This window comes from Chiloscyllium punctatum, chromosome 21 (genome assembly GCF_047496795.1).
Source record: "Chiloscyllium punctatum isolate Juve2018m chromosome 21, sChiPun1.3, whole genome shotgun sequence".
Taxonomy (NCBI): domain Eukaryota; kingdom Metazoa; phylum Chordata; class Chondrichthyes; order Orectolobiformes; family Hemiscylliidae; genus Chiloscyllium; species Chiloscyllium punctatum.
Window position 1 is genome coordinate 87,706,207 of NC_092759.1, and position 25,839 is coordinate 87,732,045.

Here is a 25,839-nt window from a genome sequence, read left to right on the forward strand (position 1 = left end):
GATTTATCCAAATTACACCTCGTCTTTTTGCAGGAACTGTCAGATTTAGTCTCAATCATCCAGTTTATAACGTTAATCTGTAAATTCCCTACTTCCAATTCTCTCATTGAAATTTCTCATTGAATTTCCTTGTGGACTCAAATTCCAGCACCATTTCAGGTGGAACGTTCCAGATTCTGACAACTGTCTGTTCATTCAGAAACTGCTGACGTCCATTTTGACTCTGGGGTTACAAAGGGCTGAATTGAAAGATGATTTGCTGTCCCTGAGCTCCCATTGTGTTGTATTGGAACAGTACAGGAGGCTGCCCAACATTTCAACTCTCCCTCCCACTCTGCCGAGGACATGCAGGTCCTGGCCTCCTTCACCGCCGCTCCCTCACCACCAGATGTCTGGAGGAAGAATGCATCCTCTTCCGCCTTGCAACTCTTCAACCCCAAGGCAACCTTCAACAGTTTCCTCATTTCCCCTTCCCCCACCTCATCCCAGTTCCAAACTTCCAGCTCAGCACTGTCCCAGTGACTTGTCCTGACTTGTTCTACCTGCCTATCTTCTTTTCCACCTGTCCACTCCATTCTCCGACTGCTCCCGACCTATCACCTTCATCCCCTCTCCCACTCACCTATTGTACTCTATGGTACGTTCTCTCCAACCCCACCATCCACTAGCTTATCTCTCCATGCTTCAGGCTCTCTGCCTTTATTCCTGATGAAGGGCTTGTGCCCGAAACGTCGATTTTACTGCACCTCGGATGGTGCCTGAACTTCCGTGCTCTTCCAGCACCACTAATCCAGAATCTGTACCCCACCACATCACTTTGCCCCACAATCGTGGTATCTGGCTGTGCACAAAGAGGAGTGGCACAGTCTGTACTGGGATGCACTGGGGCCCTGAAACACATGGTAAAGACTAAAATCACCAGAGCATTGAGAGCCCCACCATATTGTTTGCATGTTCTATTGTTTTTACACTGTTCCTGCCTTCCCTTGCTTTTTTAAAATAAATACGTTATTACACACACCGGCACAAGCTGTGAAATGAACTCAGGCCTCTCGATCCAAGATTCGGTATATTTTCACCACATCACAAGGCATCGACTGTAACTTCCCTTGTCCCTTAGCCTGCTGAGTCGTGCCTGAATCAACTCTGCAATTGGGAGGAAGGGGCGGAACAGGAGGACCGAGCAGCAGCCGGTCGTCTAACCGGAGTGAGTGAGGAGCGGGGCCAAAGCATTCTCGGAGAGTGAACGCTTCAGGATTGATCATTCTCACTATATAGTGGAGCATTAAGCATCTCCCATGAATCAATGTGAGATTTTTAAGAAATATTTGAGATGTAAATTGGATAACGTACATTAGGGAGATTTAAACAATCCTTAGATAAACACATGGGTGGTTTTGCAATAGTGTAGGGGGACGAGCTGAGAATAATTCATAGGTCGGCGTGAATAATTTACAGGTCGGTTTACACAACTCGAGTAAGAAACTTATTTTCAAACTCCCAGGACGATTGGTAATTTATATACCTGGTTAAATTGGACCAAACAATCTATTTGCATACTTATCATCTCAATGAATGTAACTCGACAGAGCAATTGTTAATGACTGTTATTTCACCCATGATCCTGTGCAGATATGAATATTCTCTGTAAACTCACTGATAACCTCAGACGCACGCGCAGTTTGGTTTCCATGCAGAGCATGCGCAGTGTCACATTGAACAGGTCACGGAGAAAGATCGACATGGAGCTGATTTTTCTGGCAGCGGCTGCGATCGGTTTCAAAGAGCGGCGCTCAGAGACGGCGTGTGGGAGCCTCGCTGGGAGAAAGGAGCGGAGAGATTTCACAAGTCCTGGACACAGGTTAAAAATAACTCGAAAAAGACCCTCCAGGCCCGGGTAAGGAGGTGGCGATCTCTGATCAGGGAAGTGGTCCAGGGTCACGGCCGCCATCTTGAGAAGGTCAAGGAGCAGGTGGGCGGGGCTCTCGGGGTCTGTAGAACAATCAGAGGAAAGGGAAGACCCATTGTTATTGATTAATTCCACGAACACAGCTTCACTGGGCGGTCCTGCAGGAATATCCTCTCTCAGTCCTGCTGGGATGTTTCACCCAATCAGAACCAGCAGCTCTCCTCCTCTCTCAGCTCCCCTTCTGTCCTTCCTGCAGCATCTGTCCCCTGGAACATTGAGCTGCCTGTCCTGTCCCTCCCTCAGCTGTTGTTTCTGTAATACCTGTGATATCCCAGTCCCATCTTCGATTACTTCACTAAAGACATTAATGTACCCAATGACTTTTTCTTAACATCAGCAATTGTTTAATACTCACTTACAGTTTTTTTAATTACATCGTTTTTGAAGCATTTACTTCACATTCAGTCATTTGCAATGGTGGGAGTTGAACCTGTGTCCAGAGAACACTTACTGAGTTTCTGCATAAATTGTCACACAATAATGCCACTAGGCCATCACTTCGCCTGGTCACAGTTTGTATACCCCAGTGCAACATGAATCAAAACCCTTTCTTCCTGCACAATTGTTTGATCCGGCACTCTGGTGATGTGACTCTCCATGTGGTATCCCTCACTGTATGGGTCTAATTGCTGCCTCTGTCAGCGGCTCTCGCTCTTGAAGGTACTCCAGATCATGAGCCAACAGAATTCTCCACTCCAGAGAGATGAGGCAGCACAGGTCAGGAATGGAGACAGGGATTTTCCAGATCTCTGTGGGCTCAGTGCCATTCTATATGTGTAACCCTCAAAGCATTAGTCTAATTTCCCATTCTGCCTATTTCTGTGTCTTCTACAGGTACTCATGGAGTTCCTGACTCAATAGACTTGCCAACTGCTGGTTGGGACGAAGGTTGGTCAGCCAGAAAGACAAAGTCAGGGAGTCTTCAATAAATCCTGCTGCCAGGTAAGATCATTCCAGTGCACAGAGCAGAAAGTAATAAGGGGGATCCAAACATCAGCTAACAAGACGTGACATAAAGTGCTGGAGTGGGAGCACATTACAGACACACCCCAGGCTCAATCACCATGCCTGCTGCAAGTTTTGTTGTAATGAGACAGCATCGGAATCCCCAGTTATCAGTCCAGGCCTGTGCTTTCTTAGGGAGCATCAGAACAACTGAGGGGAAAGCAGGCCTCCCAGGAGAGGGTAGTAATGCTGCCTGGGATCTTTCTATTCCCTGTTCCCTCTCCAACACTGTATCTATGGCTTGTATTGAGGGCCAGTGTCTTCAATCATTCTAACTCCTATAACAGTTCCTATCTCTGTTATCTCCTCCCCTCTCCCCAATTATTTCACATATTTGAAACCTCCAGTCCAGATGACCATCCGTATCGCTGCAACTTGCTTCAGTCTCTACAACATGCCTTGTCTTGATAGTCTCCTCCTCCAACAACTGGAGACATCGGTCTGTTTCTGTGCGGCATGACTCTTCGGCCGAGGTTTCCTAAATGGAATGAGTCGGGTTTGCCTGTGTTTGGCCCATACCCCTTCGAACCTTCTCCTCTCCATGTACCTGCCCAAGTGTCTTTTCCATGTTGTAATTGTACTTGTTTTTACCATTTCCTCTGGCAGTCCATTCCGTCTATGCACCATCCTCTGTGGAAAATGTTGCCCCTCAGCTCCATCTTTAAATCCTTGCTGTCTCACCTCACGTTTATGCCTCCAGCTTTGGACTCACCTACCCTTGGCAATTCACCTTACTTTGGCCCTACATGGTTTTATAAACCGTTATAACATCACCCCGTGGCCTCCCCTGCCCAGGAGAAATATCGATGTCAATGTTACCAATATCTCCAACTCATGTACTCAATGCTCTGACCAATGAAGACAAGTGTGCCAATTGCCGCTTTCAACACCCTGTGGCCCTGTGATGCCAGTCCAAGGAACAATGTAATTGCACCCCTAGGTCTCTCCCTTTTCTACAACACTGTCCAGGGCCCGACCATTAACTGTGTTAGTCCTCCCTGGTTTGTCTGATCTAAATCCAACACCTGAATTAAATTCCATCTTTCATTCCTTGGCCCACTGGCCCAGTTGATTAACATCTCCTTCGATAACTATATTCCCTGCCCACTCTTCAACTAATCTTGGTATCCACAAACATAATAACAGGGACTCCTATATTTTCACTCAGATTGCTTATGTAAATGGTGCACAACAGTGGCCCCAGCACCAATCCTGACAGCACACAGCTGGTCAGAGGCTTCCAGTCTGAAAAACAACCCTCTTCCACCACCCTCTGTCTCCCACTGTCATCCCATTTTGTATCTAGTTGGCTAGCTCTCCCTGATCCCTTGTGATCTACTCTTACTAACCAATGTATCATGTTACCCACTGAACAAGGGTTTGCGGAAGCCAGAAACAACGTCTGTTGCTCTGCCTTTGTCTATCTTTTTGGTCACATCTTGAGCAAACTCCAGTCAAGTTTGTGAGACATGTTATCCCACGCTCAAAGCCATGCTGGCTGTCCGTAATCAGGCCTTATCTTTCCAAATGCATGTAAGGCCTACCTCTCAGAATGACCTCCAACAACTGACCCACCCTGATGTCTCACTCATCAGTCTATAGTTCCCTGGCTTTCTCTTTCAGCCTTTCTTAATTAATGACACAGCATTATAATCATAGTCATAGAGTTATACCGCACTGTTCAGTTAATGCTAACCATACTCGAAAAATGATCCCGTCCCACCTGCCTGTTTCTGGATCATATCCCTTCAAATCTTTCCAATTCCTGTACTAATCCAAATGTCTTTTAAACATTGTAATTGTCCCCATGTTCACCCCTTCCTTGGGAAGTTCATTTCACACACAACCCACCCTTTGTGTAACAATGTGCCTCTCGTGTCTTTTTTTTCATATGTCTCTCGTCTAAACTTAAAAATGTAGTGCCTTGTCTTGAAACTCCTCTGTCCATGGGAAAAGACAACTCCCATTAACTCTATCTATCCCGCTCATGATTTTATAAACTTCCATGCGGTCATCTGTCAACATTCAGGTTTCAGTGAAAAATACCAACCTATTCAGCCTTTCTTTATACTGAAGCCTTTCGTACCCAGCCACATCCCAGTAAATCTCCTCCCAACCCTTTCCAGCTGAATAACATCCTTCCTATAACTGGGCGACCAGAACTGGACACAGTATTCCAGAAGAGGACTCACCAATGACCTGTATAATCTCAATGCGCCTTCCCAACTCCTATATCCAAAGGGCTGAGCAATGAAAGCAAGTGAGGCAAGCACCTTTTTTTAAACTATCTTGTATCTCCATGTTGCAAACCTCAAAGAATTATGTAGCTGAACCCTGAGTTCTCTCTGTTCTACAACACTACTGAAGGTCTTGCCATTAATTGTATAAGCTCTGCCCGTGTTTGTTGTACCATATGCATTACCTCGCATTTATTCAGATTGAACTCCATCGACAGTTTTTCAGCCGTTCACACATTTCATCAGGATCCCTTTGTAATCTCAGGAAACCTTCTTCACTGTCCACAATGCCACCCTCCAGTCTAACAGCCTATCACACATAGCACTCTATGATACAAATATCTCTGCTAGGGGTCCTACAATTTCTTCACCAGCTTCCCACAATGTCCTGAGAGCCATTTGATCAGGTCCTGGGGATTTATCTACCTTTTGAGTTTTAAAACCTCCAGCACCTCCTTTTCTATAATGTGGACTCATTTGAAGACATTGAGTCATAGAGATGTTCAGCACGGAAACAGGCCCTTCAGACCAACTCCTGCATGACGTTTCTAGTCACATTTGCCACAATTTTCCCAATATCCCTCTAAACCTTTGCTATTCATACACCCATCCACATGCCTTTGAAATGTATTTCTATCAGCCTCCACTATTTGCTCTGGCAGCTTATTCCATCCACTCTGCAGGAGCCAGTTGTCCTTTAGACCCCTTTGAAAAGTTTCTCTCGCCTGGGGAAATGACCTTGTCTATTGACCCTGTCGATGACCATCATGATTTTAAACACCTTTTATCGGTTAACTCCTCAGCCTCCCATGTTCAAGTGAAAACAGCTCCAGCTTATTCAGGCTTTTCCCTGAAGCACAAACCCTCCAACCCTGGCAACATCTTTGGTCATTTCTTCTGAAACCTTTCATGTTCCACAACATCCTTCCGATGGCATTGAGACCAGAATTACACACAGTATTCCAATAGTGGTCAGGCCAAACACTGTTTAGTTCCCTGAGTGCCCCAGTCTTTATCCACAGTAAGTTCCAAAGTGAAATATTTGTTTTGGATCTTGTAGTTTCACACATTGTTGCCTTCATTGATTATTAAGGAGACCAGGTTTGTCCCGAGCTCTTCTTTTGCTCTTAATACACTTGTAGAGTCTCTTTGGATTCTCCTTGACTTTCTCTGCCAAAGCGATCTCTTGTCCCCTTTTTACATTCCTGATTTCCATCCCAAGTGTATTCCTACAGCCCCGATGCTCCTGAAGGGATTCCCTTGAGTCAGCCAGTTATATCTGACATGTGACCCTTTTTTCTTGACCACAGCCTCGAATCTCAGCCAGTGTTTCCTAATTCAGTCAGCATTGAGCTGCACACTAACAGGAACACGCTGGCGCTGAACGCTCCTTTTATCTCGGTTTTAAAATATTCCTACTTGCCAGACTTCCCTTTATCTGCAAATAGCCTCCCCAGATCAACTTTAAAAATTCCTGTCTAATACTATCTTGCTCCATTGAATAACTTTAACTTGTGGACCAGGCCTGTCCTTTTCCATCGCTATTTTCAAACTAATACAATTATGATAACTTTCCAAAGGGCTCCCCCACTAACACCTCAGTCCCGTTCCCTACCTTGTTTCCCAAGGGGAGGTCAGGTTTAGCCCCATTTTAGGCCACTTACATAATGACTGGGAGTTTTCGGAACACACTTAACAAATTCCTTCCATTCAAATGCTTAACTTAGTAGCAATCCCAGTCCAGGTTTGGAACGGTTAAGATCCCCTATCATTACAACCCTATTATTCTAAGAGATATCTGAAATCTCCTGACATATTTGCCCCTCAATCTCCCATTGCCTATCGCTGTAGTCCGACCGTAGAAAACTAATGACCAATTTTTATTTCTCAGTTCCACTAATATCGCTTAACTGGGCGATCCTACATGAATCCTCCCTCTAGGTACTGCTGGGATGTTTTCCCCCAATCAAACCCACCAGCTCTCCTCCTGTTTTCCCTCCTGTTCTATCCTTCCTGTAGTATCTGTCTCCGGAACATTGAGCTGCTGCTCCTGTTGCTCCCTCAGCTGTGTTTCTGTAATATCTATGGGATCCCAATCCCATGTTCCCATCCATGCTCTGGGTTCATCTGCCTTATCTGTCCGGCCCTTTGCATTGAAATAACTGCAGTTTAATCCACCAGTTTTCCCTAATTGTCTGCTATGTTCTTGCCTACCTTGTCTACTTATATTCTTCTCTCGAACATTTGTACCAGCCTCAACTTTCTTTCTGGCCTTACGACTCTTTGGGGTCACACAGCCCTGCTAGACGAGTTTAAATCCTCTCGAGCAGATCCAGAAACGCTCCCCACCAGGATGTGGGTCTCCCTCCTGCTCCCAGTTCAGGTGTATCCCCCACCCTGTCTACCTGTGCTGACACCTTAAGACATCCAGGGACTTGCCCACCAAGGTCCCTGTATTCCTCAGTACACCAGGAGGACCTACCATTCATGATGTATATCATTCATTTATTAGACTTCCCACAGTGCATTACCTCACAGTGATCAGAAGTAAACTCCATCTGACATTACTCTGCTCAGTTTATCATCTGATCGATGTCAGACTGTAGCCTGAGTCCATCCCCCTCACTGTGGACAACATCCTCACCTTTCATGTTATCTGCAAACCTACTAATGTTACCTTCTGCTTTCACATCCGAGTGATTAATGTCCATAATGAACAGCAATGGCTCCTGCACAGATCCCTGTGGGACACCCGCTGGACAAAGGCTTTCAATCACAAAACCAACCCTCCACCAATTGTGGAGCCAATTTACCAACTTACCTTGGATCCCATGGGATCTTCCCTTTTGGACCAGCCTTCCGTGTGGGACCTTGTCAAAGACCTTAATGAACTCCATATAAACCACATCATCTGCACTGCCCTCATCAATATTAGAGGACAGATGTCTAGCAAATCCATACAGACAATCCCTAATGAAATTGTGGGGGTATCCATTTTTGGCGATTACATTGTATAGGTGTTCTTCTTCCTCTTTTTGCAGTTCTGGTGTTCTGCAGTGTGCTGTGGCCCTTTTGAACAGTGTCTTGATGCAACTTCTTTTGTGTGTGTTGGGATGGTTGCTTTCGTAGTTCAGGGCTTGGTCTGTGTGTGTGTCTTTCCTGTAAACCTTTGTGGTGAATTCTCCGGTCGGTGTTCTCTGTACCATCACGTCTAGGAATGGGAGTTGGTTGTCCTTTTCTTCCTCTCTAGTGAATCGGATTCCTGTGAGTGTGGCGTTGATGATCTGGTGTGTGTTCTCTATTTCTGTGTTTTTAATGATTACAAAGGTGTCATCCACATATCTGACCCAGAGTTTGGGTTGAATTTGCGGTAAGACTGTTTGTTCTATTCTTTGCATTACCGCTTCTGCTATGAGTCCAGAGATGGGTGAGCCCATGGGTGTGCCGTTGATTTGTTCATATATTTGGTTGTTGAATGTGAAGTGTGTTGTGAGGCACAGGTCCAGTAGTTTGAGTATGCCGTCTTTGTTGATAAGTTCACCGTCCTGTTGTCTGTTCTGTATGTCCAGCAGGTTGGCTATTGTTCCTCTGGCTAGGGTTTTGTCGATAGAGGTGAACAGTGCCGTGACATCAAATGAGACCATAGTTTCTTCCTTGTCTATGTGTATTTCTGATGATGTCCAAGAATTCCTGTGTCGATTGTACAGAGTGTCTGGATCCGCACTGATCAGTTGTTTCAGTTTCTGCTGTAGTTCTTTAGCCAGTTTGTGTGATGGTGTCCCTGGTAGTGATACGATGGTTCTGAGTGGGATGTCTGGTTTGTGCACTTTGGGTAGTCCATAGAATGTGAGGGTGTTGTTACTTTAAGTTTTCATTCTCTGTAGGTCAAACCTGTTTATCTGTCCGTTTTGTTTTTGTAGGTTTCTCAGTGGTGACAAGGTCCCTATTGGTGAGCTGCAGGGTGGGGTCAAACTCCACGCAATTTCATCCACAGATGCCTCAGGGAAAGACAACTGAACGAAGATATGCCGCAACCCAAAGGACTAGCCACACTACCATACATCAAGAGCATTTCTGAACTGACAGCCAGACTACTGCGACCATTAGGACTCATAACAGCACACAAACCAACAGCCACACTCAGACAACAACTCACCAGGACGAAGGACCCGATACCCAACATGAGCAAAACCAATGTAGTGTACAAAATCCCATGCAAGGACTGCACAAGACACTACATATGACAAACAGGAAGACAGCTAACGATTCGCATCCATGAACACCAACTAGCCACGAAACGAGACGACCAGCTATCCTTTGGAGTCACACATGTAGATGACAAGCAACGTGAGTTCGACTGGGACAACACTGCTATTATAAGACAAGCCAAACAGATAACAGCCAGGGAATTCCTGGAAGCATGGCACTCATCCACAGATTCAATCAATAAGCACATCGACCTGGATCCAATATACCGGCCACTACAGCGGACAGCTGGAACTGACAACTGGAAGCGGCAGATTCAAACCACTATAAATGCCAGAGGAAACATCACAGAAGCGCTTCACAGGAGGCTCCCTGAGGATGTCACCTCGACAGGGGAGGAAACGTCTGCAACACAAATTCCCAGCTCGGCGAATAGAACCACAACAACAAGCACCCGTGCTACAAATCTTCTCCCAAACTTTGAAGCCCTTTAGACTCTACAAAGCTCCGTCATGAACAAGCCACCATCTCTCTATTTCCTTTGCCTTCAGTGTCTGCAACTCTCGCTCCAGTAACATTCTTTAGTTACTGCAGGTCTGCCTCGCTCCCCAGATAACCTGTTTCATTCCCTACAGCTCCCTCAATCACTGTAACACTCTCTGCTCTGTCTAATCCTCCTCTTTCCCACTGTCTTCCAGGCACAACGGTGATCCTGTAAGAGAGCAGTGCGGAATGGGATGTTATAAATCTCAGCTGAGGCTTGATTCCTACCATGACCTGGGAGTCACAAGGGGAGAGAACCTGAGAGAGAGCAGCACAGAGCGGGAGAATATAAATCAGCACAGAGGGTCAAGGCCGACTGGGACTTGGATTTGGATAAAAAGCAGAGCAGGAGGCTCAAAATCAGCACCGAGTCACAGAGGGAGTGACCGTGTGAGGGAGCAACTTGGAGCAGGAGCTTGAGGCTGACTCACACCTGGGAGAATATAAATCCGCACTGAGGATCGAGGCCTAGTTGTACCTGGGAGTCACAGAGATGGTGACCCTGTGAGGGAGCAGACTGGAGTGAGAGCTGGACGATTACACGTCCGAGGAGACACATCACTGTGTGTGCACGTGTCCCTCCATTGTTCTGTGTTTGTGTGTGTATACGTGTGTGTCCTCTTCCCTCCCTGTGTGTGTGTAACTCTCCTAACTGTGTGTGTTTGTACCTCCCTCACTGTGTGTGAGCATGTCCCTCCTTCACTGTGTATGAGCATGTCCCTCCCTCAGAGTGTGTGTGTGTGTCCCTCCCTCACTGTATGTGTGTGTTTGTGTGTGCGTATGTCTGCGTATCACCCTCCCTCACTTTGTGTATGTGTGTCCCCTCGCTGTGTTTGTGTGTCCCCTCTCGCTTTCTGAGCACATGTCCCACCCTCGCTGTGTCTGCATATCTCATCCTCGCTGTGTGTGTGCGTGTCCCACCCTCGCTGTGTGTGTGTGTGAGAGCCCCTCTTGCTGTGAGTGTGTGTGTGTGTGTGTGTGTGCCCCTCTTGCAGTGTGTGATGGTGTCCTCCCCTCGCTCTGTATGTGTGTGTCTGTGTGTCCCTCCCTCACTGCGTGTGTCCCTCCCTCGCTGTGGGTGTGCGTGTCCCTCCCTCGCTGTGGGTGTGCGTGTCCCTCCCTCGCTTTGGTTGTGCGTGTTTCTCCCTCGCTGTGGGTGTGTGTGTCCCTCCCTCGCTGTGGGTGTTTGTGCGCGCCCCTCCCTCGCTGTGAGTGTTTGTGCGTGTCCCTCCCTCGCTGTGGGTGTGCGTGTCCCTCCCTCGCTGTGAGTGTTTGTGCGTGTCGCTCCCTCGCTGTGAGTGTTTGTGCGTGTCGCTCCCTCGCTGTGAGTGTTTCTGCGTGTCGCTCCCTCGCTGTGAGTGTTTGTGCGTGTCGCTCTCTCGCTGTGAGTGTTTGTGCGTGTCGCTCCCTCGCTGTGAGTGTTTGTGCGTGTCGCTCCCTCGCTGTGAGTGTTTGTGCGCGTCCCTCCCTCGCTGTGAGTGTTGGTGCGCGTCCCTCCCTCGCTGTGAGTGTTGGTGCGCGTCCCTCCCTCGCTGTGAGTGTTGGTGCGCGTCCCTCCCTCGCTGTGAGTGTTGGTGCGCGTCCCTCCCTCGCTGTGAGTGTTGGTGCGCGTCCCTCCCTCGCTGTGAGTGTTGGTGCGCGTCCCTCCCTCGCTGTGAGTGTTGGTGCGCGTCCCTCCCTCGCTGTGAGTGTTGGTGCGCGTCCCTCCCTCGCTGTGAGTGTTGGTGCGCGTCCCTCCCTCGCTGTGAGTGTTGGTGCGCGTCCCTCCCTCGCTGTGAGTGTTGGTGCGCGTCCCTCCCTCGCTGTGAGTGTTGGTGCGCGTCCCTCCCTCGCTGTGAGTGTTGGTGCGCGTCCCTCCCTCGCTGTGAGTGTTGGTGCGCGTCCCTCCCTCGCTGTGAGTGTTGGTGCGCGTCCCTCCCTCGCTGTGAGTGTTGGTGCGCGTCCCTCCCTCGCTGTGAGTGTTGGTGCGCGTCCCTCCCTCGCTGTGAGTGTTGGTGCGCGTCCCTCCCTCGCTGTGAGTGTTGGTGCGCGTCCCTCCCTCGCTGTGAGTGTTGGTGCGCGTCCCTCCCTCGCTGTGAGTGTTGGTGCGCGTCCCTCCCTCGCTGTGAGTGTTGGTGCGCGTCCCTCCCTCGCTGTGAGTGTTGGTGCGCGTCCCTCCCTCGCTGTGAGTGTTGGTGCGCGTCCCTCCCTCGCTGTGAGTGTTGGTGCGCGTCCCTCCCTCGCTGTGAGTGTTGGTGCGCGTCCCTCCCTCGCTGTGAGTGTTGGTGCGCGTCCCTCCCTCGCTGTGAGTGTTGGTGCGCGTCCCTCCCTCGCTGTGAGTGTTGGTGCGCGTCCCTCCCTCGCTGTGAGTGTTGGTGCGCGTCCCTCCCTCGCTGTGAGTGTTGGTGCGCGTCCCTCCCTCGCTGTGAGTGTTGGTGCGCGTCCCTCCCTCGCTGTGAGTGTTGGTGCGCGTCCCTCCCTCGCTGTGAGTGTTGGTGCGCGTCCCTCCCTCGCTGTGAGTGTTGGTGCGCGTCCCTCCCTCGCTGTGAGTGTTGGTGCGCGTCCCTCCCTCGCTGTGAGTGTTGGTGCGCGTCCCTCCCTCGCTGTGAGTGTTGGTGCGCGTCCCTCCCTCGCTGTGAGTGTTGGTGCGCGTCCCTCCCTCGCTGTGAGTGTTGGTGCGCGTCCCTCCCTCGCTGTGAGTGTTGGTGCGCGTCCCTCCCTCGCTGTGAGTGTTGGTGCGCGTCCCTCCCTCGCTGTGAGTGTTGGTGCGCGTCCCTCCCTCGCTGTGAGTGTTGGTGCGCGTCCCTCCCTCGCTGTGAGTGTTGGTGCGCGTCCCTCCCTCGCTGTGAGTGTTGGTGCGCGTCCCTCCCTCGCTGTGAGTGTTGGTGCGCGTCCCTCCCTCGCTGTGAGTGTTGGTGCGCGTCCCTCCCTCGCTGTGAGTGTTGGTGCGCGTCCCTCCCTCGCTGTGAGTGTTGGTGCGCGTCCCTCCCTCGCTGTGAGTGTTGGTGCGCGTCCCTCCCTCGCTGTGAGTGTTGGTGCGCGTCCCTCCCTCGCTGTGAGTGTTGGTGCGCGTCCCTCCCTCGCTGTGAGTGTTGGTGCGCGTCCCTCCCTCGCTGTGTGTGTTGGTGCGCGTCCCTCCCTCGCTGTGAGTGTGTCCCCCTCCCTCGCTGTGAGTGCGCGTCCCTCCCTCGCTGTGAGTGTGTCCCCCTCCCTCCCTGTGTGTGTTTGTGCGCGTCCCTCCCTCGCTGTGAGTGTGTCCCCCTCCCTCCCTGTGAGTGTTTGTGCGCGTCCCTCCCTCGCTGTGAGTGTTTGTGCGCGTCCCTCCCTCGCTGTGAGTGTTTGTGCGCGTCCCTCCCTCACTGTGAGTGTTTGTGCGCGTCCCTCCCTCGCTGTGAGTGTGTCCCCCCCTCCCTGTGTGTGTTTGTGCGCGTCCCTCCCTCGCTGTGAGTGTGTCCCCCTCCCTCCCTGTGTGTGTTTGTGCGTGTCCCTCCTTCGCTGTGAGTGCGTGTCTCTCCCTCGCTGTGAGTGTTTGTGCGCGTCCCTCCCTCGCTGTGTGTGTTTGTGCGCGTCCCTCCCTCGCTGTGAGTGTGTCCCCCTCCCTCCCTGTGTCTGTTTGTGCGCGTCCTTCCCTCACTGTGAGTGCGTGTCCCTCCCTCCCTGTCTGTGTTTGTGCGTGTCCCTCCCTCGCTGTGTGTGTTTGTGCGTGTCCCTCCCTCGCTGTGTGTGTTTGTGCGTGTCCCTCCCTCGCTGTGAGTGTGTCCCCCTCCCTTCCTGTGTGTGTTTTTGCGTGTCCCTCCTTCGCTGTGAGTGCGTGTCTCTCCCTCCCTGTGTGTGTTTGTGCGTGTCCCTCCCTCGCTGTGTGTGTTTGTGCGCGTCCCTCCCTCGCTGTGAGTGTGTCCCCCTCCCTCCCTGTGTGTGTTTGTGCGTGTCCCTCCTTCGCTGTGAGTGCGTGTCTCTCCCTCCCTGTGTGTGTTTGTGCGTGTCCCTCCCTCGCTGTGTGTGTTCGTGCGCGTCCCTCCCTCGCTGTGAGTGTGTCCCCCTCCCTCCCTGTGTGTGTTTGTGCGCATCCCTCCCTCACTGTGAGTGCGTGTCCCTCCCTCCCTGTCTGTGTTTGTGCGTGTCCCTCCCTCCCTGTCTGTGTTTGTGCGTGTCCCTCCCTCGCTGTGTGTGTTTGTTTGTGTCACTCCCTCACTGAGTGTGTGTTCCTCCCTTCCTGTGTGTGTTTGTGTGTGTCCCTCCCTCGCTGTGTGTGTCCCTCCCTCGCTGTGTGTGGGCGTGTCCCTCCGATGGTGTGTGAGTGTGCGTGTCCCTCTCTCGCTGTGTGTCCCTCCCTCGCTGTGTGTGAGTGTGTCGCTCCCTCGCTGTGTGTGTGTGTGTGTGTCCCTCCCTCGCTGTGTGTGTGTGTGTGTGTGTCCCTCCCTCGCTGTGTGTGTGTGTGTGTGTGTCCCTCCCTCGCTGTGTGTGTGTGTGTGTGTGTCCCTCCCTCGCAGTGTGTGTGTGTGTGTCCCTCACTATGTGTGTGCATGTCCCTCCCTCGCTGTGTGTGCATGGCCCTCCCTCACTGTGGGTGCATGTGTCTCCCCCTTGTTGGGTGTGCGCATGTCCCTCTCTTGTTCTGTGTGTGTGTTTGTCTTTGTGCGTGTCCCTCCTTCGCTGTGTGTGTGTGTATATGTGTGTGTGTGTGTGTGTGTGTCCCTCCCTCGCTGTGAGTGCGTGTCCCTCACTCCCTGTGTGTGTTTGTGCGCGTCCCTCCCTCCCTGTGTGTGTTTGTGTGTGTCCCTCCCTCACCGTGAGTCCATGTCTGTCCCTCCCTGTGTGTGTTTGTGTGTGTCCCTCCCTCACTGTGTGTGTACGTGAACCTCCCTCACTGTGAGTGCATGTCTCTCCCTCCCTGTGTGTGTTTGTGTGTGTCCCTCCCTCGCTGTGTGTGTGCGTGTCCCTCCCTCGCTGTGTGTGTGCGTGTCCCTCCCTCGCTGTGTGTGTGCGTGTCCCTCCCTCGCTGTGTGTGTGCGTGTCCCTCCCTCGCTGTGTGTGTGCGTGTCCCTCCCTCGCTGTGTGTGTTTGTGCGTGTCCCTCCCTCGCTGTGTGTTTGTGCGTGTCCCCCCCTTGCTGTGTGTGTGTGCGTGTCCCCCCCTCGCTGTGTGTGTGTGCGTGTCCCCCCCTCGCTGTGTGTGTGTGCGTGTCCCTCCCTCGCTGTGTGTGTGTGTGTGTGTGTGCGTGTCCCTCCCTCGCTTTGTGTGTGTGCGTGTCCCTCCCTCGCTGTGTGTGTGCGTGTCCCTCCCTCGCTGTGTGTGTTTGTGCGTGTCCCTCCCTCGCTGTGTGTTTGTGCGTGTCCCTCCCTCGCTGTGTGTGTTTGTGCGTGTCCCCCCCTCGCTGTGTGTGTGTGCGTGTCCCCCCCTCGCTGTGTGTGTGTGCGTGTCCCCCCCTCGCTGTGTGTGTGTGCGTGTCCCTCCCTCGCTGTGTGTGTGTGTGTGCGTGTCCCTCCCTCGCTTTGTGTGTGTGCGTGTCACTCCCTCGCTTTGTGTGTGTGCGTGTCCCTCCCTCGCTTTGTGTGTGTGCGTGTCCCTCCCTCGCTTTGTGCGTGTGCGTGTCCCCCCCTCGCTGTGCGTGTGCGTGTCCCCCCCTCGCTGTGCGTGTGCGTGTCCCCCCCTCGCTGTGCGTGTGCGTGTCCCCCCCTCGCTGTGCGTGTGCGTGTCCCCCCCTCGCTGTGCGTGTGCGTGTCCCCCCTCGCTGTGCGTGTGCGTGTCCCCCCCTCGCTGTGCGTGTGCGTGTCCCCCCCTCGCTGTGCGTGTGCGTGTCCCCCCCTCGCTGTGCGTGTGCGTGTCCCCCCCTCGCTGTGCGTGTGCGTGTCCCCCCCTCGCTGTGCGTGTGCGTGTCCCCCCCTCGCTGTGCGTGTGCGTGTCCCCCCCTCGCTGTGCGTGTGCGTGTCCCCCCCTCGCTGTGCGTGTGCGTGTCCCCCCCTCGCTGTGCGTGTGCGTGTCCCCCCCCTCGCTGTGCGTGTCCCTCCCTTCGCTGTGTGTGTGCGTGTCCTTCCCTTCGCTGTGTGTGTGCGTGTCCCTCCCTCGCTGTGTGTGTGTGTTTGTGCGTGTACCCTCGCTGTGTGTGTTTGTGCGTGTCCCTCCCTCGCTGTGTGTGTGTGTGTGTGTGCGTGTCCCTCCCTCGCTTTGTGTTTGTGCGTGTCCCTCCCTCGCTGTGTGTGTGCGTGTCCCTCCCTCGCTTTGTGTGTGTGCGTGTCCCACCCTCGCTGTGTGTGTGCGTGTCCCCCCCTCGCTGTGTGTGTGCGTGTCCCTCCCTCGCTGTGTGTGTGCGTGTCCCTCCCTCGCTCTGTGTGTTTGTGCGTGTCCCTCCCTCGCTGTGTGTGTTTGTGCGTGTCCCTCCCTCGCTGTGTGTCTGTCCGTGTCCCCCCCTCGCTGTGTGTGTGTGCGTGTCCGCCCCTCGCTGTGTGTGTGTGCGTGTCCCCCCTCGCTATGTGTGTGTGCGTGTCCCCCCCTCGCTGTGTGTGTGTGCGTGTCCCCCCCTCGCTGTGTGTGTGTGCGTGTCCCCCCCTCGCTGTGTGTGTGTGCGTGTCCCCCCCTCGCTGTGTGTGTGTGCGTGTCCCCCCCTCGCTATGTGTGTGTGCGTGTCCCCCCCTCGCTGTGTGTGTGTGCATGTCACCCCCTCGCTGTGTGTGTGAGCGTGTCCCCCCCCTCGCTGTGTGTGTTTGTGCGTGTCCCTCCCTCGCTGTGTGTGTGTGTGTGTGTGTGTGCGTGTCCCCCCCCGCTTTGTGTGTGTGCGTGTCCCCCCCCCGCTTTGTGTGTGTGCGTGTCCCTCCCTCGCTGTGTGTGTGCGTGTCCCTCCCTCGCTGTGTGTGTGCGTGTCCCTCCCTCGCTGTGTGTGTGCGTGTCCCTCCCTCGCTGTGTGTGTGCGTGTCCCTCCCTCGCTGTGTGTGTGCGTGTCCCCCCCTCGCTGTGTGTGTGCGTGTCCCCCCCTCGCTGTGTGTGTGCGTGTCCCTCCCTCGCTGTGTGTGTGCATGTCCCCCCCTCGCTGTGTGTGTGCGTGTCCCTCCCTCGCTGTGTGTGTGCGTGTCCCTCCCTCGCTGTGTGTGTGCGTGTCCCTCCCTCGCTGTGTGTGTGCGTGTCCCTCCCTCGCTGTGTGTGTGCGTGTCCCTCCCTCGCTGTGTGTGTGCGTGTCCCTCCCTCGCTGTGTGTGTGCGTGTCCCCCCCTCGCTGTGTGTGTGCGTGTCCCCCCCTCGCTGTGTGTGTGCGTGTCCCCCCCTCGCTGTGTGTGTTTGTGCGTGTCCCCCCCTCGCTGTGTGTGTTTGTGCGTGTCCCCCCTCGCTGTGTGTGTTTGTGCGTGTCCCCCCCTCGCTGTGTGTGTTTGTGCGTGTCCCCCCCTCGCTGTGTGTGTGTGTGTGTGTGTGTGTGTGTGCGTGTCCCCTCGCTGTGTGTGTTTGTGCGTGTCCCTCCCTCGCTGTGTGTGTGTGTGCGTGTCCCCTCGCTCTGTGTGTTTGTACGTGTCCCCTCGCTGTGTGTGTGTGTGCGTGTCCCCCCCTCGCTGTGTGTGTGTGCGTGTCCCCCCCTCGCTGTGTGTGTGTGCGTGTCCCCCCCTCGCTGTGTGTGTGTGCGTGTCCCCCCTCGCTGTGTGTGTGAGCGTGTCCCCCCCTCGCTGTGTGTGTGAGCGTGCCCCCCCTCGCTGTGTGTGTGAGCGTGTCCCCCCCTCGCTTTGTGTGTGAGCGTGTCCCCCCCTCGCTTTGTGTGTTTGTGCGTGTCCCCTCGCTGTGTGTGTGCGTGTCCCCCCCCTCGCTGTGTGTGTGCGTGTCCCCCCCTCGCTGTGTGTGTGCGTGTCCCCCCCGGGCTGTGTGTGTGCGTGTCCCCCCCGGGCTGTGTGTGTGCGTGTCCCCCCCCTCGCTGTGTGTGTGCGTGTCCCCCCCCTCGCTGTGTGTGTGCGTGTCCCCCCCCTCGCTGTGTGTGTGCGTGTCCCCCCCCTCGCTGTGTGTGTGCGTGCCCCCCCCCCTCGCTGTGTGTGTGCGTGTCCCCCCCCTCGCTGTGTGTGTGCGTGTCCCCCCCTCGCTGTGTGTGTGCGTGTCCCCCCCTCGCTGTGTGTGTGTGCGTGTCCCCCCTCGCTGTGTGTGTGCGTGTCCCCCCCTCGCTGTGTGTGCGTGTACCCCCTCGCTGTGTGTGTGCGTGTCCCCCCCTCGCTGTGTGTGTGCGTGTCCCCCCCCCGCTGTGTATGTGCGTGTCCCCCCCTCGCTGTGTGTGTGCGTGTTCCCCCCTCGCTGTGTGTGTTTGTTCGTGTCCCCCCCTCGCTGTGTGTGTTTGTGCGTGTCCCTCCCTCGCTGTGTGTGTGTGTGTGTGTGTGTGCGTGCGTGTCCCCTCGCTGTGTGTGTTTGTGCGTGTCCCTCCCTCGCTGTGTGTGTGTGTGTGTGTGCGTGTCCCCTCGCTGTGTGTGTTTGTGCGTGTCCCTCCCTCGCTGTGTGTGTGTGTGTGTGCGTGTCCCCTCGCTGTGTGTGTTTGTGCGTGTCCCCCCCTCGCTGTGTGTGAGCGTGTCCCCCCCTCGCTGTGTGTGTGCGCGTGTCCCCCCCTCGCTGTGTGTGTGCGCGTGTCCCCCCCTCGCTGTGTGTGTGAGCGTGTCCCCCCCTCGCTGTGTGTGTGAGCGTGTCCCCCCCTCGCTGTGTGTGTGAGCGTGTCCCCCCCTCGCTGTGTGTGTGAGCGTGTCCCCCCCTCGCTTTGTGTGTGAGCGTGTCCCTCCCTCGCTTTGTGTGTGAGCGTGTCCCTCCCTCGCTTTGTGTGTGTGCGTGTCCCTCCCTCGCTGTGTGTGTGTGTGTGTGCGTGTCCCCTCGCTGTGTGTGTGTGCGTGTCCCCCCCTCGCTGTGTGTGTGTGCGTGTCCCCCCTCGCTGTGTGTGTGTGCGTGTCCCCCCCTCGCTGTGTGTGTTTGTGCGTGTCCCCCCCTCGCTGTGTGTGTGTGTGTGTGCGTGTCACCTCGCTGTGTGTGTTTGTGCGTGTCCCTCCCTCGCTGTGTGTGTGTGTGTGTGTGCGTGTCCCCTCGCTCTGTGTGTTTGTACGTGTCCCCTCGCTGTGTGTGTGTGTGCGTGTCCCCCCCTCGCTGTGTTTGTGCGTGTCCCCCCCGGGCTGTGTGTGTGCGTGTCCCCCCCGGGCTGTGTGTGTGCGTGTCCCCCCCCTCGCTGTGTGTGTGCGTGTCCCCCCCCTCGCTGTGTGTGTGCGTGTCCCCCCCCTCGCTGTGTGTGTGCGTGTCCCCCCCTCGCTGTGTGTGTGCGTGTCCCCCCGTCGCTGTGTGTGTGCGTGTCCCCCCTCGCTGTGTGTGTTTGTTCGTGTCCCCCCCTCGCTGTGTGTGTTTGTGCGTGTCCCTCCCTCGCTGTGTGTGTGTGTGTGCGTGTCCCCTCGCTGTGTGTGTTTGTGCGTGTCCCTCCCTCGCTGTGTGTGTGTGTGTGTGCGTGTCCCCTCGCTGTGTGTGTTTGTGCGTGTCCCTCCCTCGCTGTGTGTGTGTGTGTGTGTGTGTGTGCGCGTGTCCCTCCCCTCGCTGTGTGTGTGCGTGTCCCTCCCTTCGCTGTGTGTGTGTGTGTGTGTGTGCATGTCCCCTCGCTGTGTGTGTTTGTGTGTGTGCATGTCGCCTCGCTGTGTGTGTTTGTGCGTGTCCCCTCGCTGTGTGTGTTTGTGCGTGTCCCTCCCTCGCTGTGTGTGTTTGTGCGTGTCCCTCCCTCGCTGTGTGTGTGTGTGTGTGTGTGCGTGTCCCCTCGCTGTGTGTGTGTGTGTGTGCGTGTCCCCTCGCTGTGTGTGTGTGCGTGTCCCCCCCTCGCTGTGTGTGTGTGCGTGTCCCCTCGCTGTGTGTGTGTGTGTGCGTGTCCCCTCGCTGTGTGTGTGTGTGTGTGTCCCCCTCGCTGTGTGTGTGTGCGTGTCCCCCCCTCGCTGTGTGCGTGTTCCCCCCTCGTTGTGTGTGTGTGCGTGTCCCCCCCTCGCTGTGTGTGTGCGTGTCCCCCCCTCGCTGTGTGTGTGTGCGTGTCCCCCCCTCGCTGTGTGTGTTTGTGCGTGTCCCTCCCTCGCTGTGTGTGTGTGTGTGTGCGTGTCCCCCCCCTCGCTGTGTGTGTGCGTGTCCCTCCCTCGCTGTGTGTGTGCGTGTCCCTCCCTCGCTTTGTGTGTGTGCGTGTCCCTCCCTCGCTTTGTGTGTGTGCGTGTCCCCCCCTCGCTGTGTGTGTGCGTGTCCCCCCCTCGCTGTGTGTGTGCGTGTCCCCCCCTCGCTGTGTGTGTGCGTGTGTCCCCCTCGCTGTGTGTGTGCGTGTCCCTCCCTCGCTGTGTGTGTGCGTGTCCCTCCCTCGCTGTGTGTGTGCGTGTCCCTCCCTCGCTGTGTGTGTGCGTGTCCCTCCCTCGCTGTGTGTGTGCGTGTCCCTCCCTCGCTGTGTGTGTGCGTGTCCCTCCCTCGCTGTGTGTGTGCGTGTCCCTCCCTCGCTGTGTGTGTGCGTGTCCCTCCCTCGCTGTGTGTGTGCGTGTCCCTCCCTCGCTGTGTGTGTGCGTGTCCCTCCCTCGCTGTGTGTGTGCGTGTCCCTCCCTCGCTGTGTGTGTTTGTGCGTGTCCCTCCCTCGCTGTGTGTGTTTGTGCGTGTCCCCCCCTCGCTGTGTGTTTGTGCGTGTCCCCCCCTCGCTGTGTGTGTGTGCGTGTCCCCCCCTCGCTCTGTGTGTGTGCGTGTCCCCCCCTCGCTGTGTGTGTGTGCGTGTCCCCCCCCTCGCTGTGTGTGTGATCGTGTCCCCCCCTCGCTGTGTGTGTTTGTGCGTGTCCCTCCCTCGCTGTGTGTGTGTGTGTGTGTGTGTGCGTGTCCCCCCCGCTTTGTGTGTGTGCGTGTCCCTCCCACGCTTTGTGTGTGTGCGTGTCCCCCCCTCGCTGTGTGTGTGCGTGTCCCCCCCTCGCTGTGTGTGAGCGTGTCCCTCCCTCGCTGTGTGTGTGCGTGTCCCTCCCTCGCTGTGTGTGTGCGTGTCCCTCCCTCGCTGTGTGTGTGCGTGTCCCTCCCTCGCTGTGTGTGTGCGTATCCCTCCCTCGCTGTGTGTGTGCGTGTCCCTCCCTCGCTGTGTGTGTGCGTGTCCCTCCCTCGATGTGTGTGTTTGTGCGTGTCCCCCCTCGCTGTGTGTGTGCGCGTGTCCCCCCCTCGCTGTGTGTGTGCGCGTGTCCCCCCCTCGCTGTGTGTGTGCGCGTGTGCCCCCCTCGCTGTGTGTGTGTGCGTGTCCCCCCCTCGCTGTGTGTGTGTGCGTGTCCCCCCCTCGCTGTGTGTGTGAGCGTGTCCCCCCCTCGCTGTGTGTGTGTGTGCGTGTCCCCCCCTCGCTGTGTGTGTTTGTGCGTGTCCCCCCCTCGCTGTGTGTGTGTGTGTGTGCGTGTCCCCTCGCTGTGTGTGTTTGTGCGTGTCCCTCCCTCGCTGTGCGTGTGTGTGTGTGTGCGTGTCCCCTCGCTCTGTGTGTTTGTACGTGTCCCCTCGCTGTGTGTGTGTGTGCGTGTCCCCCCCTCGCTGTGTGTGTGCGTGTCCCCCCCGGGCTGTGTGTGTGCGTGTCCCCCCCTCGCTGTGTGTGTGCGTGTCCCCCCCCTCGCTGTGTGTGTGCGTGTCCCCCCCCTCGCTGTGTGTGTGCGTGTCCCCCCCTCGCTGTGTGTGTGCGTGTCCCCCCCTCGCTGTGTGTGTGCGTGTCCCCCCCTCGCTGTGTGTGTGCGTGTCCCCCCCTCGCTGTGTGTGTTTGTGCGTGTCCCTCCCTCGCTGTGTGTGTGTGTGCGTGTCCCCTCGCTGTGTGTGTTTGTGCGTGTCCCTCCCTCGCTGTGTGTGTGTGTGTGTGCGTGTCCCCTCGCTGTGTGTGTTTGTGCGTGTCCCTCCCTCGCTGTGTGTGTGTGTGTGTGTGTGTGTGCGTGTCCCTCCCCTCGCTGTGTGTGTGCGTGTCCCTCCCTTCGCTGTGTGTGTGCGTGTCCCTCCCTCGCTGTGTGTGTGTGTGTGTGTGCGTGTCCCCTCGCTGTGTGTGTTTGTGCGTGTCCCCTCGCTGTGTGTTTGTGCGTGTCCCTCCCTCGCTGTGTGTGTTTGTGCGTGTCCCTCCCTCGCTGTGTGTGTGTGTGTGTGTGTGTGTGTGTGCGTGTCCCCTCGCTGTGTGTGTGTGTGTGTGCGTGTCCCCTCGCTGTGTGTGTGTGCGTGTCCCCCCCTCGCAGTGTGTGTGTGCGTGTCCCCTCGCTGTGTAAGTGTGTGTGCGTGTCCCCTCGCTGTGTGTGTGTGTGTGTGTCCCCCTCGCTGTGTGTGTGTGCGTGTCCCCCCCTCGCTGTGTGCGTGTCCCCCCCTCGCTGTGTGTGTGTGCGTGTCCCCCCTTCGCTGTGTGTGTGCGTGTCCCCCCCTCGCTGTGTGTGTGTGCGTGTCCCCCCCTCGCTGTGTGTGTTTGTGCGTGTCCCTCCCTCGCTGTGTGTGTGTGTGTGTGTGTGTGTGTGCGTGTCCCCCCCCGCTTTGTGTGTGTGCGTGTCCCTCCCCCGCTTTGTGTGTGTGCGTGTCCCCCCCTCGCTGTGTGTGTGCGTGTCCCTCCCTCGCTGTGTGTGTGCGTGTCCCTCCCTCGCTGTGTGTGTGCGTGTCCCTCCCTCGCTGTGTGTGTGCGTGTCCCTCCCTCGCTGTGTGTGTGCGTATCCCTCCCTCGCTGTGTGTGTGCGTGTCCCTCCCTCGCTGTGTGTGTGCGTGTCCCTCCCTCGCTGTGTGTGTTTGTGCGTGTCCCTCCCTCGATGTGTGTGTTTGTGCGTGTCCCCCCCTCGCTGTGTGTGTGCGCGTGTCCCCCCCTCGCTGTGTGTGTGCGCGTGTCCCCCCCTCGCTGTTTGTGTCTGCGTGTCCCCCCCTCGCTGTGTGTCTGTGCGTGTCCCCCCCTCGCTGTGTGTGTGTGCGTGTCCCCCCCTCGCTGTGTGTGTGAGCGTGTCCCCCCCTCGCTGTGTGTGTGTGCGTGTCCCCCCCTCGCTGTGTGTGTTTGTGCGTGTCCCCCCCTCGCTGTGTGTGTGTGTGTGTGCGTGTCCCCTCGCTGTGTGTGTTTGTGCGTGTCCCTCCCTCGCTGTGTGTGTGTGTGTGTGTGCGTGTCCCCTCGCTGTGTGTGTGTGTGCGTGTCCCCCCCTCGCTGTGTGTGTGCGTGTCCCCCCCGGGCTGTGTGTGTGCGTGTCCCCCCCCTCGCTGTGTGTGTGCGTGTCCCCCCCCTCGCTGTGTGTGTGCGTGTCCCCCCCCTCGCTGTGTGTGTGCGTGTCCCCCCCCTCGCTGTGTGTGTGCGTGTCCCCCCCTCGCAGTGTGTGTGCGTGTCCCCCCCTCGCTGTGTGTGTGCGTGTCCCCCCTCGCTGTGTGTGTTTGTTCGTGTCCCCCCCTCGCTGTGTGTGTTTGTGCGTGTCCCTCCCTCGCTGTGTGTGTGTGTGTGCGTGTCCCCTCGCTGTGTGTGTTTGTGCGTGTCCCTCCCTCGCTGTGTGTGTGTGTGTGTGCGTGTCCCCTCGCTGTGTGTGTTTGTGCGTGTCCCTCCCTCGCTGTGTGTGTGTGTGTGTGTGTGTGTGTGTGTGCGTGTCCCTCCCCTCGCTGTGTGTGTGCGTGTCCCTCCCTTCGCTGTGTGTGTGCGTGTCCCTCCCTCGCTGTGTGTGTGTGTGTGTGTGCGTGTCCCCTCGCTGTGTGTGTTTGTGCGTGTCCCCTCGCTGTGTGTGTTCGTGCGTGTCCCTCCCTCGCTGTGTGTGTTTGTGCGTGTCCCTCCCTCGCTGTGTGTGTGTGTGTGTGTGTGCGTGTCCCCTCGCTGTGTGTGTGTGTGTGTGCGTGTCCCCTCGCTGTGTGTGTGTGCGTGTCCCCCCTCGCTGTGTGTGTGTGCGTGTCCCCTCGCTGTGTGTGTGTGTGTGCGTGTCCCCTCGCTGTGTGTGTGTGTGTGTGTCCCCCTCGCTGTGTGTGTGTGCGTGTCCCCCCCTCGCTGTGTGCGTGTCCCCCATCGCTGTGTGTGTGTGCGTGTCCCCCCTCGCTGTGTGTGTGCGTGTCCCCCCCTCGCTGTGTGTGTGTGCGTGTCCCCCCCTCGCTGTGTGTGTTTGTGCGTGTCCCTCCCTCGCTGTGTGTGTGTGTGTGTGCGTGTCCCCCCCCTCGCTGTGTGTGTGCGTGTCCCTCCCTCGCTGTGTGTTTGCGTGTCCCACCCTCGCTTTGTGTGTGTGCGTGTCCCCCCCTCGCTGTGTGTGTGCGTGTCCCCCCCTCGCTGTGTGTGTGCGTGTCCCCCACTCGCTGTGTGTGTGCGTGTCCCCCCCTCGCTGTGTGTGTGCGTGTGTCCCCCTCGCTGTGTGTGTGCGTGTCCCTCCCTCGCTGTGTGTGTGCGTGTCCCTCCCTCGCTGTGTGTGTGCGTGTCCCTCCCTCGCTGTGTGTGTGCGTGTCCCTCCCTCGCTGTGTGTGTGCGTGTCCCTCCCTCGCTGTGTGTGTGCGTGTCCCTCCCTCGCTGTGTGTGTGCGTGTCCCTCCCTCGCTGTGTGTGTGCATGTCCCTCCCTCGCTGTGTGTGTGCGTGTCCCTCCCTCGCTGTGTGTGTGCGTGTCCCTCCCTCGCTGTGTGTGTTTGTGCGTGTCCCTCCCTCGCTGTGTGTGTTTGTGCGTGTCCCTCCCTCGCTGTGTGTGTTTGTGCGTGTCCCCCCCTCGCTGTGTGTTTGTGCGTGTCCCCCCCACGCTGTGTGTGTGTGCGTGTCCCCCCCTCGCTCTGTGTGTGTGCGTGTCCCCCCCTCGCTGTGTGTGTGTGCGTGTCCCCCCCTCGCTGTGTGTGTGAGCGTGTCCCCCCCCTCGCTGTGTGTGTTTGTGCGTGTCCCTCCCTCGCTGTGTGTGTGTGTGTGTGTGTGTGTGTGCGTGTCCCCCCCCGCTTTGTGTGTGTGCGTGTCCCTCCCCCGCTTTGTGTGTGTGCGTGTCCCCCCCTCGCTGTGTGTGTTTGTGCGTGTCCCTCCCTCGATGTGTGTGTTTGTGCGTGTCCCCCCCTCGCTGTGTGTGTGCGCGTGTCCCCACCTCGCTGTGTGTGTGCGCGTGTCCCCCCCTCGCTGTTTGTGTCTGCGTGTCCCCCCCTCGCTGTGTGTGTGTGCGTGTCCCCCCCTCGCTGTGTGTGTGTGCGTGTCCCCCCCTCGTTGTGTGTGTGTGCGTGTCCCCCCCTCGCTGTGTGTGTGAGCGTGTCCCCCCCTCGCTGTGTGTGTTTGTGCGTATCCCTCCCTCGCTGTGTGTGTGTGTGTGCGTGTCCCCCCCCGCTTTGTGTGTGTGCGTGTCCCCCCCCCGCTTTGTGTGTGTGCGTGTCCCCCCCCCGCTTTGTGTGTGTGCGTGTCCCTCCCTCGCTGTGTGTGTGCGTGTCCCTCCCTCGCTGTGTGTGTGCGTGTCCCTCCCTCGCTCTGTGTGTGCGTGTCCCTCCCTCGCTCTGTGTGTGCGTGTCCCTCCCTCGCTGTGTGTGTGCGTGTCCCTCCCTCGCTGTGTGTGTGCGTGTCCCTCCCTCGCTGTGTGTGTGCGTGTCCCTCCCTCGCTGTGTGTATGCGTGTCCTCCCCTCGCTGTGTGTGTGTGCGTGTCCCCCCCTCGCTGTGTGTGTGTGCGTGTCCCCCCCTCGCTGTGTGTGTGAGCGTGTCCCCCCCTCGCTGTGTGTGTTTGGGCGTGTCCCTCCCTCGCTGTGTGTGTGTGTGTGTGTGTGCGTGTCCCTCCCTCGCTGTGCGTGTCCGTGTCCCCCCCCTCGCTGTGCGTGTCCCTCCCCTCGCTGTGTGTGTGCGTGTCCCTCCCTTCGCTGTGTGTGTGCGTGTCCCTCCCTCGCTGTGTGTGTGTGTGTGTGCGTGTCCCCTCGCTGTGTGTGTTTGTGCGTGTCCCCTCGCTGTGTGTGTTTGTGCGTGTCCCTCCCTCGCTGTGTGTGTGTGTGTGTGTGTGCGTGTCCCCCCCCTCGCTGTGTGTGTGCGTGTCCCTCCCTCGCTTT

At 56.8% G+C, this 25,839-nt stretch overlaps 1 long non-coding RNA gene across 1 annotated transcript in view; it reads left to right on the forward strand.

Annotated features, from left to right (window-relative positions):
- The first annotated feature begins 10,324 nt into the window (after positions 1-10,324).
- The window catches only part of LOC140492683 (uncharacterized), a 108,454-nt gene continuing 92,939 nt past the window's right edge, over positions 10,325-25,839 (forward strand). Inside the window, exon 1 of the long non-coding RNA XR_011963627.1 lies at positions 10,325-10,523. This is a non-coding gene — a long non-coding RNA (uncharacterized lncRNA). The remainder of the gene's footprint in view (positions 10,524-25,839) is intronic.